At 45.8% G+C, this 13,067-nt stretch overlaps 1 pseudogene; it reads left to right on the top strand.

Moving 5' to 3' along the window:
* The first annotated feature begins 4,855 nt into the window (after positions 1 to 4,855).
* On the top strand, positions 4,856 to 5,705 carry LOC119922761 (annotated as a pseudogene).
* Positions 5,706 to 13,067: the final 7,362 nt, after the last annotated feature.

The raw sequence follows: 13,067 nt of genomic DNA, 5'->3' as shown, positions 1-13,067 counted from the left end.
CTGTTGTTCCCCAAAGCACACAGCACCAGGACAAAGGGGCCCCCATTGGAGCCCCGAACAAACAAATGTATGCCCTTCTTCAGCCAGCAGGGGATAAATGGATTGAATTTATTACTTGAGAGAAAGTCAGAGTTCCAGAGGGGAAAGTGAGGGCTGTTGGATGGTCCATCTCTAACCATGAAGATGGATGCCCAGGAGGGCCATTATTATACAGTTGCTCCCAAACATCCTGATGCCACTACAGATATAAAATCCTGGACAGCATGGTCCATAGGTATGACCCAGTAATAACCATTATGGATTTATCCATGTCTTATGCTTCCCTATCTCTATATCTGATGTGTAAATAGGTTGATTTCAGCTGGTCTCCTTGACAGAAATCTAGGCTACAGGCTATCCTTAGTGACTAGGGTCCACCAGTCCGACTCCTGGCTGCTAAAGGGCGGGGGGAGTTTCCCTATTGTCAAAAGAGACTTGAAGCACAATGCAGTTTTGTAGAGGTTCAGAAATGACAGGCTGAAATTAAAATCTGACAGACAATTACTATCCTCCCTTCAAAGGCTTATTGAAGGCACATCTCCTCCAAGAGGCCTTCCCAGACTGAGCCCCACTTTTCCTCATCTCCCTTCTGCATCACCCTGACTTGCTCCCTTTACTCTTCCTCTAGACTGTGAGCCCACTGTTGGGTAGGGACCGTCTCTATGTGTTGCCAACTTGTACTTCCCAAGCGCTTAGTACAGTGCTCTGCACACAGTAAGCACTCAATAAATACGATTGATTGATTGATTCTCCCCTGCCAGCCACACAGCACTTAAGTACATAGCTGTAATTTTAATTATTTGTATTGATGTCTGTCTCCCCGCCTCTAGACTGTAAGCTCGTTGTGGGCAGGGTATGTCACTGTTTATTGTTGTTTTGTACTTTCCCAAGCACTTAGTACAAAGCCCTGCACACAGTGAGCACTCAATAAATGTGATTGAATGAATGAATGAACCAGCCCCATCTTCCAGTTCCAAGATGAGGGAAGGTCGAGTGGGGTCAGGTGGAGGATCAGCGCTGTGGGAGTAGTTATCAGAGATTTAGGATCACTCATATGTACACACTCAACTCTCTCTCTCTCTCTCTCTCTTATTCTCTTTCTCTTACACACACACAAACACACACATTTATTCATTCATTCGTTCATTCAATCGTATTTATTGAGCGCTTACTGTGTGCAGAACACTGTACTAAGTGCTTGGGAAGTCCAAGTTGGCAACATATAGAGATGGCCCCTACCCAACAGCGGGCTCACAGTCTAGAAGGGGGAGACAGACAACAAAACAAAACATATTAACAAAATAAAATAAATAGAATGAATATGTACAAATAAAATAGAGTAATAAATGCGTACAAAGATATATACATTTATACAGGTGCTGTGAGGAGGGGAAGGAGGAGGAGAGGAAGGAGGGGGCTCAGTCTGGGAAGGCCTCCTAGAGGAGGTGAGCTCTCAGTAGGGCTTTGAAGGGAGGAAGAGTGGCGGATGTGTGGAGGGAGGGATATTAGAGAAGCAGCGTGGTTCAGTGGAAAGAGCCCGGGCTTTGGAGTCAGAGGTCATGGGTTCAAATCCCGGCTCTGCCCTTTAACAGCCGTGTGACTTTGGGCAAGTCACTTCACTTCTCTGGGCCTCAGTTACCTCATCTGGTAAATGGGGATGAAGATTGTGAGCACCCCGTGGGACAACCTGATCACCTTGTTAACCTCCCCAGCGCTTAGAACAGTGCTTTGCACATAGTAAGTGCTTAATAAATGCTATTATTATTATTATTAAATTGGGGATTAAGACTGTGAGCCCCTCGTGGGATAACCTGATCTCTCTCACACACACACACACGTGCGTGCTTCTTACTCTTTCTACTTGGCTTCCCATTCCCAATCAAGGTGGTGGAGAGCCTTGTTTGGTCCTCTGTAGGACAGCACATACAGTTTGAAAGTTTTCCCAGGTGACTACCACCTGGATCAGAAGGCAACATCCCGAGAGACGTAGTAGGGTAAGAAGACGGTCTGAGCCTCTAATTTCCAGCACAAGGTCACAGCGCCCTCCAAGATAGGGCCCCGGGGGGTCAGGAAGCCAACCGTAGGGCCTGGGACACTGAATGTAAATCCAATGTGGTCAATGGGACTTTTTCAACTAGTTTCAGCTGCCCCTATGCTGAGGATTAGGAGCCCCTAAAAGCAGCGGACACTTCCTTGCCAAGGTCCCTGGGCTCTCCCTGTCTGAGAGTTCTGGTTTGCATGGCTGTCTTTTCCCTGTTCCCTCCATGAAGTGTGCAGAGGAAGAAGGAGATTGCAAACTCCAGGAGGGCAGGGATTGTGTCTACCAATCCTATGATGCTGCATTCTCTCAAGTGCTTCGTAGTGTGCTGCTCTGCCCACAGTAAGCACTCAATAAATACAATTGATTTATTATTATTGTTCCTGAGCTTCTTGGGACCCAGTGCTAGTATTGCAGCCAAGTGTGAGTGGCGTAGTCTTCCTGTCCTATTATTGTAATAATAATAATACTATTTGTTAAGTGCTATGTGCCAACCACGGGTATAGATACAAGAAAATCAGGTCAGACTCAGGCCCTGTTCCACCTGGGGCTTGCAGTCTAAGCAGGAGGGAGAACAGGTATTGAATCCCTATTTTTCAGATGTAGAAACTGAGGCCCAGTGAAGTTAAATAACTTGCCCAAGATCACCCAGCAGGCAAGTGGCAGAGCAGGGACTAGAACCCAGGTCTGCTGACTCCAAGGCCTGTGCTCTTTCCATTAGGCGAAACTGTTTTTCCATTGCAGAACTCAGTTCTGGGAGCACATAAGAAGCCTCACTCATATGCACAGATGCCCTACTTGCAGTCCCTTCGGGCTCGCTGTGCATCCGTACACCTGCATGGCTTAGAGGGAACATTGGCTGTAACCCTGCATATTGGAGTTCTCATCCTGGAAGAAGCTCAGGGCTGCAACTTTCTGCAGGGACCAAGCTGTCCTCTGACAATCACTCACTGGGACAGAAAGTTCCAGACCCAATTTGCAAGATACCTCGGTCAATATCTGGCTCTTCTGGGGACTGGAGGAGAGGGACATACAAAGAGATGGATTAGAGAAGAGAATTTCTAGAGGGAAGAGAGCTTGGAGAGGGAAAAAAGTGTCAGAGAACAGGTCAGAGGAAATATCAGGTGCGTTATAAGAATATGAAACTCTGTTCAAGAGAATTCCTGGGTCAGGCTAATGTTTCAGCCAGCACTGGATTCTGTCTCCAACAGTGAAAATAGGATGCTCAGAGGCACAGTTGCTTCCCTCCTGTCCCAGGCAGGTTTCAGGTCATCTCATCACTATGATGTTCATTCTCTGGCTGCTCTTCTGCAAAGGATGTATATGGGAGTGGGAGAAGCAGATTTGAGGATTGGGAAGTTGGCAGAACGAGCAGAATGGGGGGCTGGAGTGAGTGTGTATGTTTTGTGCATTTGGTCTGAGAAAGAAGAGTACAAGTGACAAGGATGGTAGACTGAATAGTAGACAATGATGGGAAGGGTCAGTTATTTGGGAGTTATTGGGGGAATGTGGGAAGTTCATTTGGGCAGAGCTGTTGTTGATAATGGCAATAATAACAATAATAATGATGATGGTACTTGATAAGCACTTTCTATGTGCAAAGCACTGTTCTAAGCACTGAGGTAGATACAAGGTTAACAGGTTGTCCCACGTGGGGCTCACAGTCTTAATCCCCATTTTACAGATGAGGTAACTGAGGCACAGAGAAGTTGTCTTCCACTTCTAGACTGTGAGCCCGCTGTTGGGTAGGGACTGTCTCTATATGTGCCCGCTGTTGGGTAGGGACTGTCTCTATATGTAGCCAACTTGTACTTCCCAAGTATTTAGTACAGTGATCTGCACACAGTAAGCGCTCAATAAATACGAATGAATGACTGAATGAATGACTGAAGTGACTTGTCCAAAGTCACACAGTTGACAAGTGGTGGAGCCAGGATTAGAACTCATGACCTCTGACTCCCAAGTCTGTGCTTTTTCCACAAAGCCACGCTGCTTCTCTACCAGGATGAATGGTATTTAGGGGATTGGACATCATCGAAATAACAAGATGAATCACTCATAATTCTCAGTGACCGAGTTCTTATCCTGGATTTGGAGAAGGCCCAGGAGAGAACAGTGATAGGGAAGAAAGTCTGGGAGTAGAGTCTCTGAAGAAACTGGGATTTTTCAGTCGGGTGAGGAGAAGCCTGAGGGGCCACTGATGAGGGGCTCCAAGTCTCTGATGGGGTGTTCTATGGAGAATGGGGAGCAGCCAGACTGGGAGAGCCCAATGCTATGCCTGGGGGTAGGGCAGAATTACATTTCCAAGTGCTTGGCACACAGTAAGAGCTCCATAAATACTATTGACTGAACCCGCTTCACCCTGTGCTGGCACACACACAGGCCCAGGAAGGGCAGACCCAGGACCCCAGGAAGGCTGGAGAGTGGGAGTGGGAGAATTTCAGGTGAACAAGATGTCCAGCCAGACCTCAGGCCTCCTAACCACCTTTCCAATAGAGCTGGGGTGGTCTGAAGTCGAGTGACGGGGCCTCTCCACTGCTTTCTCTGCCCATGTTAACCTCCCCCCTACCACACACACACATTAAACTACATAGAATCTAGATTGTGGCAGAACCAGAATGTGATTGATCTGTCATCTCATTCTCCTGCCATGTCTCTCCCAGCAGATTTTCTGGCCCCATGGTGAAGGGGGACCAAACAAGCGTCTCAGAATTCCTCCTCCTGGGACTGTTTGACTGGGTGGAGCAGCGGCAGCTCTTCTTTGGGCTGTTCCTCTGGATGTACCTGCTTGGGGCCCTGGGGAACCTGCTCATCGTCCTGGCCGTCGGCTCCGACCCGCACCTGCACACCCCCATGTATTTCTTCCTCATCAATCTCTCCCTGGCCGATGCCTGTCTATTACCTACCATGATCCCCAAGATGTTGGCCAATCTCCAGACCCAAGATAAACCCATATCCTATGCTGGCTGCCTGGCCCAAATGTTTTTTTTTCCTTTTCTTTGTAGGTCTAGACCATTTCCTCCTCATTGGGATGGCTTGTGATCGCTACGTGGCTATATGCCACCCCCTCCACTACACCACCATCATGAACCCACGGCTCTGTGCCCTGATGGTTGCTGGGTCCTGGAGTGTCAGTGGCCTTGATGCCCTGGTTCACACCTTATTGGTGGTTCCGCTATCTTTCTGTACAGACAATGAAATCCTTCACTTTCTCTGTGAGCCTAACCGGGTCCTAAAGCTTTCCTGCACAGACACTTTGATCAATGATGTATTGCTGTATGTGCTGACTGTTATATTGGGTATTATTCCCGTTGTGGGTATCGTTTTCTCTTATACCCCCATCATTACCACCATACTGAGAGTCCCATCTGCCAAAGGCAGATATAAAGCCTTCAACACCTGTTGCTTACATCTATCAGGGGTCTCCTTATTCTATGGCACTAGTTTAGGGGTCTACCTCAGCTCTGTATCTACCCAAGCATCATGGAAGGGCTCGATAGCCTCCGTGATGTACACGGTGGTCACCCCCATGCTGAACCCCTTCATCTACAGCCTGAGGAACAAAGACATGAAAGAGGCTCTGAGAAATGTGTTCAGAGGGAAAACTGTCTACATGCAAAGACTGTGATTCTGGAAGAAGCAGGATCTGATGGAACAAGCTTTTGAGTCATGAATCCTCTTTGAGTGAGACCGATCACCATTTTTGAGAATGGAACACATTTGTCCAAATCCATTCTTGTTTGGGTCAAGTGCACTGGCCGTCCCCAGTCACCATCGTTATCGTCTGCTTGGTGGTGGATGGAGTCTCCTATTGAGTCCTAGGTCCTGAGACTCCAGGACTTTAAACGTGTGTAGAGGAGTTAATTTTAGTGCTAGCAGTTTGTGCCGTGCCACTCGCACACTCTTGTTGCTTGTGCTATAATTGCTTTTTTAGGAAATGAGCAGGTTTGATTTGCGGCCAAAGTGACAAAGACACAGTGTCTATGCTATGTTGTAATGTGGTAGCTTCGCAGTTGGTTGCCTTGCACTGCTCATTGATCACGATAACGAATTAATTTCAGGATACCTGCTGGATCTGTCTACCTTGCAGATCATCCTCAGTTGTTTTTTTAGGTCAGAAAGATCCTTAGTGATGGCATAATCTCAGGAGGCAGAACCGGCACCAGAACCCATGTCTCCGGATTCCCAGTGCAGACCCATGGACAGACACATGATCAGGACCTCACACAAAAATGAAAGGTGGGTTTCTATTCTCTGCCATTCACTCTTGGATGAGCCTATTCACTTGATGATGACACTGGCTGGAGCTCAGCCTATTCCTGCAAAGTACTGACTCTTAGGGGAGGTTAGAAGGCCAGGGAAAAATGGAAATGAGCCAAAGGCAGCCCTCTCTTTGCTTCCTTGCTCCAAACTGTAAGAGTGTCATGGGTTCAAATCACAGAAAAAGTTATGCAAAAGGCTTTCCACAAGGAGAAAAAAAATAAGTGGATGTTGCTAGTATTGGGGTCACCCAGATTAAGTTATCGGAAAAGGCTAATCTGTACTTAAACCAGTATTTTGTTAAGTACTCCTTTGTCTTTCCTCACTCCACTCAATACTCTGCTTGGCTGCCTGGGACATATTTCTAAAAAAAACTGTTCAATTTGAATTTCTCCATTCTGCAAGAACCTCCAGTAGTTGTCCATGCACGTCCGTATCAAACGGAACCTTCTTTCCATTAGCTTTAAAACACTTAATTACCTTGTTATCTCCTCTCCTACCTTGCTGATTTCCTACTAGAACCCAGTATATTCACTTTGCTCGTCCAACACCAACCTACTCACCGTACTTCGATCTTGTCCATCTCACCTCCGACCCTTTGCCCACATCCTGCCTATGGCATGGAAATCGCTCCCTCTTTATATCCAAGAAACAATCACTCTCCTCCCCACATTCAAAGCCTTATTAAAATCACATCTCCTCCAAGAGGCCTTCCCTGACTAAGTCCTCATTTCCCCTGCTCCCTCTCCCTTCTGTGTTGCCTATGCCTTTGGATTTGTACACTTTCATTAGTCATTCAGTTGTATTTATTGATCACTTACAGTATGCAGAGCACTGTACTAAGTGCTTGGGAAGTACAAATTGGCAACATATAGAGATAATCATAATAATGATGATGATGGTATTTGTTAAGCACTGACTATGTGCAAAGCACTGTTCTAAGTGCTGGGGGGATACAAGGCAATCAGGTTGTCCCACGTGGGGCTCACAATGTTAATCCCCATTTTACAAATGAGGGAACTGAAGAACAGAGAAGTTAAATGACTTGCCCAAAGTCACACAGCTGACAATTGGTGCAGCAGGAATTTGAACCCATGACCTCTGACTCCAAAGCCCGGGCTCTTTCCACTGAGCCATGCTACTTTTCAGCGTCCCTACCCAACATAAAGCTCACAGTAAACACTTCATATTCACTTCACCCTCTTCCCCATAGTACTTATGTACACATCTATAATTTATGTTAATATCTGTCACCCCCTATAGACCATAAGCTCCTTGTAGGCAGGAAAAGTGTCTACCAACTCCGGTATATTCTACTCTCCCAAGCACTTAATACAGTGTTCTGCACACAGTAAACATTCAATAAATACGATTGATTGATTGAAATGTTAATTGCCTATAATCATGGTATTTGCTAAGCACTTACAATGTTCCAAGTACTGTACTAAGCCAGATACAGTCCCTGTCTCGCAAAGGGGGTTGCATTCTGATTATGTACTCCCTGCTCAATGAGAATAAAGACTGGGACTTGGGTACTTTTATATAGAGAGGAAATATGTTTTTGTCCCTTTTCTATAAAGAGGGGTATCTGTGAAATTTGATTAGACATGAGCCCATTACCTCGTTTTGGGGAGTTTATTGAAGCAATAGGCCCTCTTCCCTAACCCACTGCTGAACCATGAGAGGGTAGGTTAGCAACAACCCTCCCCCAGCCTTCTGGATGCTTCCCATGCCTCTGGAGGTGAAGTGGGGAGGTTTCACAGAATACCCATTTTGGGGGAGCACTAGCCAGAGGTATTGCCTAATGAGAGAGTGAGAGGGTGAAGCAGTTTGAGTTCTCCTGTTAGTTGGGATGGTTTTGCTGAGGGAAGTAAAGTCCTGGGGTATATGATGGCGAAACACCTCGGTTGCTCCTGGCTCATCGGCCCCGAAGGGAGCAGTGCAGAAGTGGTACTGTGCCTCCACAGTGGCTACAACATGATGTGCCATCTGCATAATTTCCTGGTACAAAACTGGAGCCAATCTCCTATGAAACCACTGTGGAACATCACACAATCAATCAGTCAATCAATGATATTTATAGAGCAAAGCACTGTACTAAGTGCTTGAAAGAGATTTGGTAGACATATTCCCCATCCACATGGAGTTTAGAGTCTAGAAGATGACAGCGTTCAGGATGTGCACAGCACCTTTCGAAGAGTTGAATGGGCTTTCTTCCATGTTACCTCATTTTATCTTCACCCCATCCCCATGGAAATAGGGTGGAGACGTTCCTAGCTTGGTTTAACAAAAGGGGAAATTGAGACACAGAGAGACTTGGTGACTTACCCAAGGTCACGTATTTAAACATTAGAAGAGCCAGGACTAGGGTCATATCTTCTCACTTTTAGCCTTGTAATCTTTCTACTCATAGAGGAACCTCTATTCTGTTTTCCTAGTCATTAGTAAAGCATCTTACATCGCTGGTTTGCCTAAATTCTGGCAAGTACTGGGAACATCTGGCTTCCTTGAGAAGTTCAAGTCCCTGATGTTACTACCTAAAAGAATAGCCAGTCATGTCAGCTTGGAAGATAGCTTGTCTGACCCTTTATCTGTTACCAGTTGGGCTTGGTAGTCCAATTCTAGTTTAGTCTTTTCAACAAATTCTACATTGTCTTGATGGAAACTAGTTTTCGAATACAATTCTTTTCCTTGAGTTAATGCTTCCAATGCACCTGGCCGTAACATCATAAGAAAGCATTCATTCAGAAGCTGCTATGTAGCAATGGCTTAGATGATAGAGTATAAACTACTTGTGGGCAGGGAATGGGTCTTGCGTTTCTGTTTTATTTTCCCAAGTGCTTAGAACAGTGCATAGAGTCCAGTGCTTACTACAGTGTTCGACACATAGTAAGCACTTAATGATGATGGTATTTGTTAAGTGCTTACTGTGTGCCAAGCACAGTCCTAAGCGCTGGAGTAGATACAAGCAAAACAGGTTGTCCCACGTGGGGCTCACAGTGTTAATCCCCATTTTACAGATGAGGTAACTGAGGCACAGAGAAGTGAAGTGATTGGCCCAAAGTCACCCAGTTGGTAAGTGGTGGAGCTGGGATCAGAACCCACAACCTCTGACTCCTGAGCCCGTGCTCCTTCTTAATGAAGGCCAGAAAAACAAAAAAACAAAACTTAATAATGATGATCATGAAGATAATGATGATCTAATTCATTCATTCATTCAGTAGTATTTACTGATCGCTTATTGTGTGCAAAGCACTGCACTAAGCGCTCGGGAGAGTACAATATAACAATAAATGGACATATTCCCTGTACACAGTGTGCTTATTTCTCTTCTCTGATAAGAAAGTTATGGAGATTATCGGTTACCATTGACATCATCCTTATCATCATAATCATCATTGCTATTTATTGTCTACTGTATGAAGTATACTGTATTAGGCACTTGATATCAAATCTCATTACATCCAGAGCCCCTCCTGCAATCAACAAACAACGGTCTGATGGGTAGCCTGGATGGGGACCAGGAAAAGACATCTGAATCCCTCCATTATAGCCCAGAGGAGCTGGGACAGAGATCAGGCACTTAGTGTTTGTTTGTTTTTAAATTTGTCAATCATACCTATCGAGTGCTTACTATATGCAGAGCACTGTTTCTAACAAGGAGCTTGGGACTTGTGGAACGGTGTCCCAGGGACCCAGAGACTCCTGCAAATAGTCTTTCCTGGAGCCCTATTCCTTCCACAGTACCTTGTGGGCAAGGAGACATGATTCCAGATTGCAACTGCCTTGCTGAGGAACTCTGAGCAGGGCAATTCTTGCAGCAAAGAGGAGATAAATAAAAGACAGAAGCCTATGCACTCAGAGTCAGAGGCCGGTACGTACAGTCCAGGTAAGAGCTACCTGAGGAGAAGGACAGCCCCAGCAGTGTCTTTGGCTCACTGGGCAAGTCTCCTGTGGTGAATTATTTGGAAAATAGGAGGAGTTTGATATAATTGGTATTTGTGAAATATGGGGAAGCAAAGAAAAGCAGTTGCTGAATGCAGTAGAGGTAAAAGACATGGTCCTTACCATGAAAGAGTTTACAATCTACTGCGGAAGCCAGGCAGATACATTATTTACAATCAGTGGAATAGGAGGAAGGATGACACAGATAAAACTGGAATAAGAAGGGGATGGAAAAATGGATGAGAATAAAATGAAAACAAAAATAAGATGAAGATCATACTATACAGCCAGTTGTGCTAAAGCACATGTCTTCACTATATGTTTTGGATAGAACACAGTTTTTGAACGAATTAGGGAACACTCTTCCGAAAAGGCACATCTTCTCTGGATACGATGAGATGCAGTAAAGGAAGCGATGAACATAATGGAAGTACTATAATGTGAGCTTTCCTTCATGCGGGGTTCTTCAAGTACATAGTGCTAATGAAAGCTAGTGAAAGCTCCATGTGAGTTAATAAACGCTTAGGTGTATGCTAAGATGACATGAGCTGGGATGGTGGGCCTCAATCAGGGGCAACATCCTGGAGGAAGTGGGATTTCAGGAGAGCTATGAAGCTGGGGAGAGTTGAAGGGAGAGTGAATTCTGGGCAAGGGCAAGGGAGTGAGGAATCAATCAGTTGGGAGAGAGGCAAGAGAGTGGCACAGATTTGGAAAGGCTGTGGGAGACTTTCTCTTGAAAGCTGGTAAGAAGGAGAGGGTGGAGGTAGAGATAGAAGAGCATCATGGAGGTTGAAGGTGGGTCTTGGGCAAGTTAGGTCTGATGCTTTCTAGTTCACCACAAAGGAGGTGACAAGGTCGTTGGAGATTAGGGAAGGAGGAAGTGAAATTAGAGTTTTTGGAGAGGACAAATGACTCTTTTCTGGGACAGTTAGTCCTATTGCAGGAGATAGAAGAATCCCTCTGCAATAGTGATCATGACTTGTGAACATTTGACATTCTTTCTTGGAAAGAAATCCACAAACTAACAATCGTGGTCTATTGAATTTCTAAAAAAAATTTTACAAAACGTAGACCTTACTGAGGAAAAAGCTGACAGGGGGAGTTAAAATAGAGAAAGGAGTGACTTACTTGAAGCCAGGAAGGTGTGAAAAAGCACCCTTTTATGAGCCCAGGTAAGAACCAAAAAAAGCAGGTAACCAAACAAAATTCCTTCATGGCTAACTGGAATAATAAGAATAATAAATGATGGTATTTATTAAGCACTTATTATGGCAATAATGGCAATAATAACAATAATAATGATGATGGTACTTGATAAGCACTTACTATGTGCAAAGCACTGTTCTAAGTACTGGGGTAGATCCGAGGTTATCAGGTTGTCCCAAGTGGGGCTCACAGTCTTAATCCCCATTTTACAGGTGAGGGAAGAGAGGCACAGAGAAGTTAAGTGACTTACCCAAAGTCACACAGTAGACAAGTGGTGGAGTGAGGATTAGAACCCATGACCTGTGACTCCCAAGTCCGTGCTTTTTGCACAAAGCCACGCTGCTTCTCTATCAGGATGAATGGTATTTAGGGAATTTGACATCGTGGAAAGAAAAAGAGAAGTCACTCATGATTCTCAGTGACCGAGTTCTTATCCTGGATTTGGAGAAGGCCCAGGAGAGAACAGTGATGGGGAAGAAAGTCTGGGAGTGGAGTGTCTGAAGAAACTGGGATTTTTTCAGTCGGTTGAGGAGAAGCCTGAGGGGCCACTGATGATGGGTTCCGAGTCTCTGATGGATCGTTCCATGAAGAATGGTGAGCAACCAGACTGGTAGAGCCCAGTGCTATGCTTGGGGGTAGGGTGGAATTGCATTTCCAAGGGCTTAGTACAGTGCTCTAAACACAGTATGTACTCCATAAATACTATTGAATGAATCCGCTTCACCCTGTGCTGGCACACACACGGGCCCAGGAAGGGCAGGCCCAGGACCCCAGGAAGGTTGGATGGTGGGCATGGGAGAATTTCAGATGAACGAGATGTCCAGCAAGACCCCAGTCCTCCTAACCACCCGTCCAGTAGAGCTGGGGTGGTCTGAAGTTGAGTTACGGGGTCTATCCACTGATTACTCTGCCCATAATAACCCCCGCCCAAAGCACACACTCACACACATACATACACACATTAAACCACATAGAAGCTAGGTCAAGGCAGAACCAGGATGTGATTGATCTGTCATCTCATTCTCCTGCCATGTCTCTCCCAGCAGATTCTCCGGCCCCATGGTGAAGGGGAACTAAATCAGCGTCCTGATATTCCTCCTCCTGGGACTGTTTGACTGGGTGGAGCAGCGGCACCTCTTCTTCGGACTGTTCCTCTGGATGTACCTACTTGGGATCCTGGGGAACCTGCTCATCGTCCTGGCCGTCGGCTCTGACCCGCACCTGCACACCCCCGTGTATTTCGTCCTCATCAACCTCTGCCTGGCCGACGACTGTCTATTATCTACCACGACCCTTAAGATGTTGGCCAACCTCCAGACCCAAGATAAATCCATATCCTACGCTGGCTGCCTTGCCCACATGTTTTTTTTCCTTCTCTTTGTAGGTCTAGACCATTTCCTCCTCATCGGAATGGCTTGTGATCGCTACCTGGCTATATGTCACCCCCTCCACTACACCACCATCATGAACCCACGGCTCTGTGCCCTGATGGTTGCTGGGTCCTGGAGTGTCAGTGGCCTTGATGCCCTGGTTCACACATTATTGGTGGTTCTGTTATCTTTCTTTACAGACAATGAAA

This window comes from Tachyglossus aculeatus, unplaced genomic scaffold (assembly GCF_015852505.1).
Source record: "Tachyglossus aculeatus isolate mTacAcu1 unplaced genomic scaffold, mTacAcu1.pri scaffold_123_arrow_ctg1, whole genome shotgun sequence".
NCBI lineage: Eukaryota > Metazoa > Chordata > Mammalia > Monotremata > Tachyglossidae > Tachyglossus > Tachyglossus aculeatus.
This window is presented reverse-complemented; position numbering and strand designations above follow the sequence as displayed.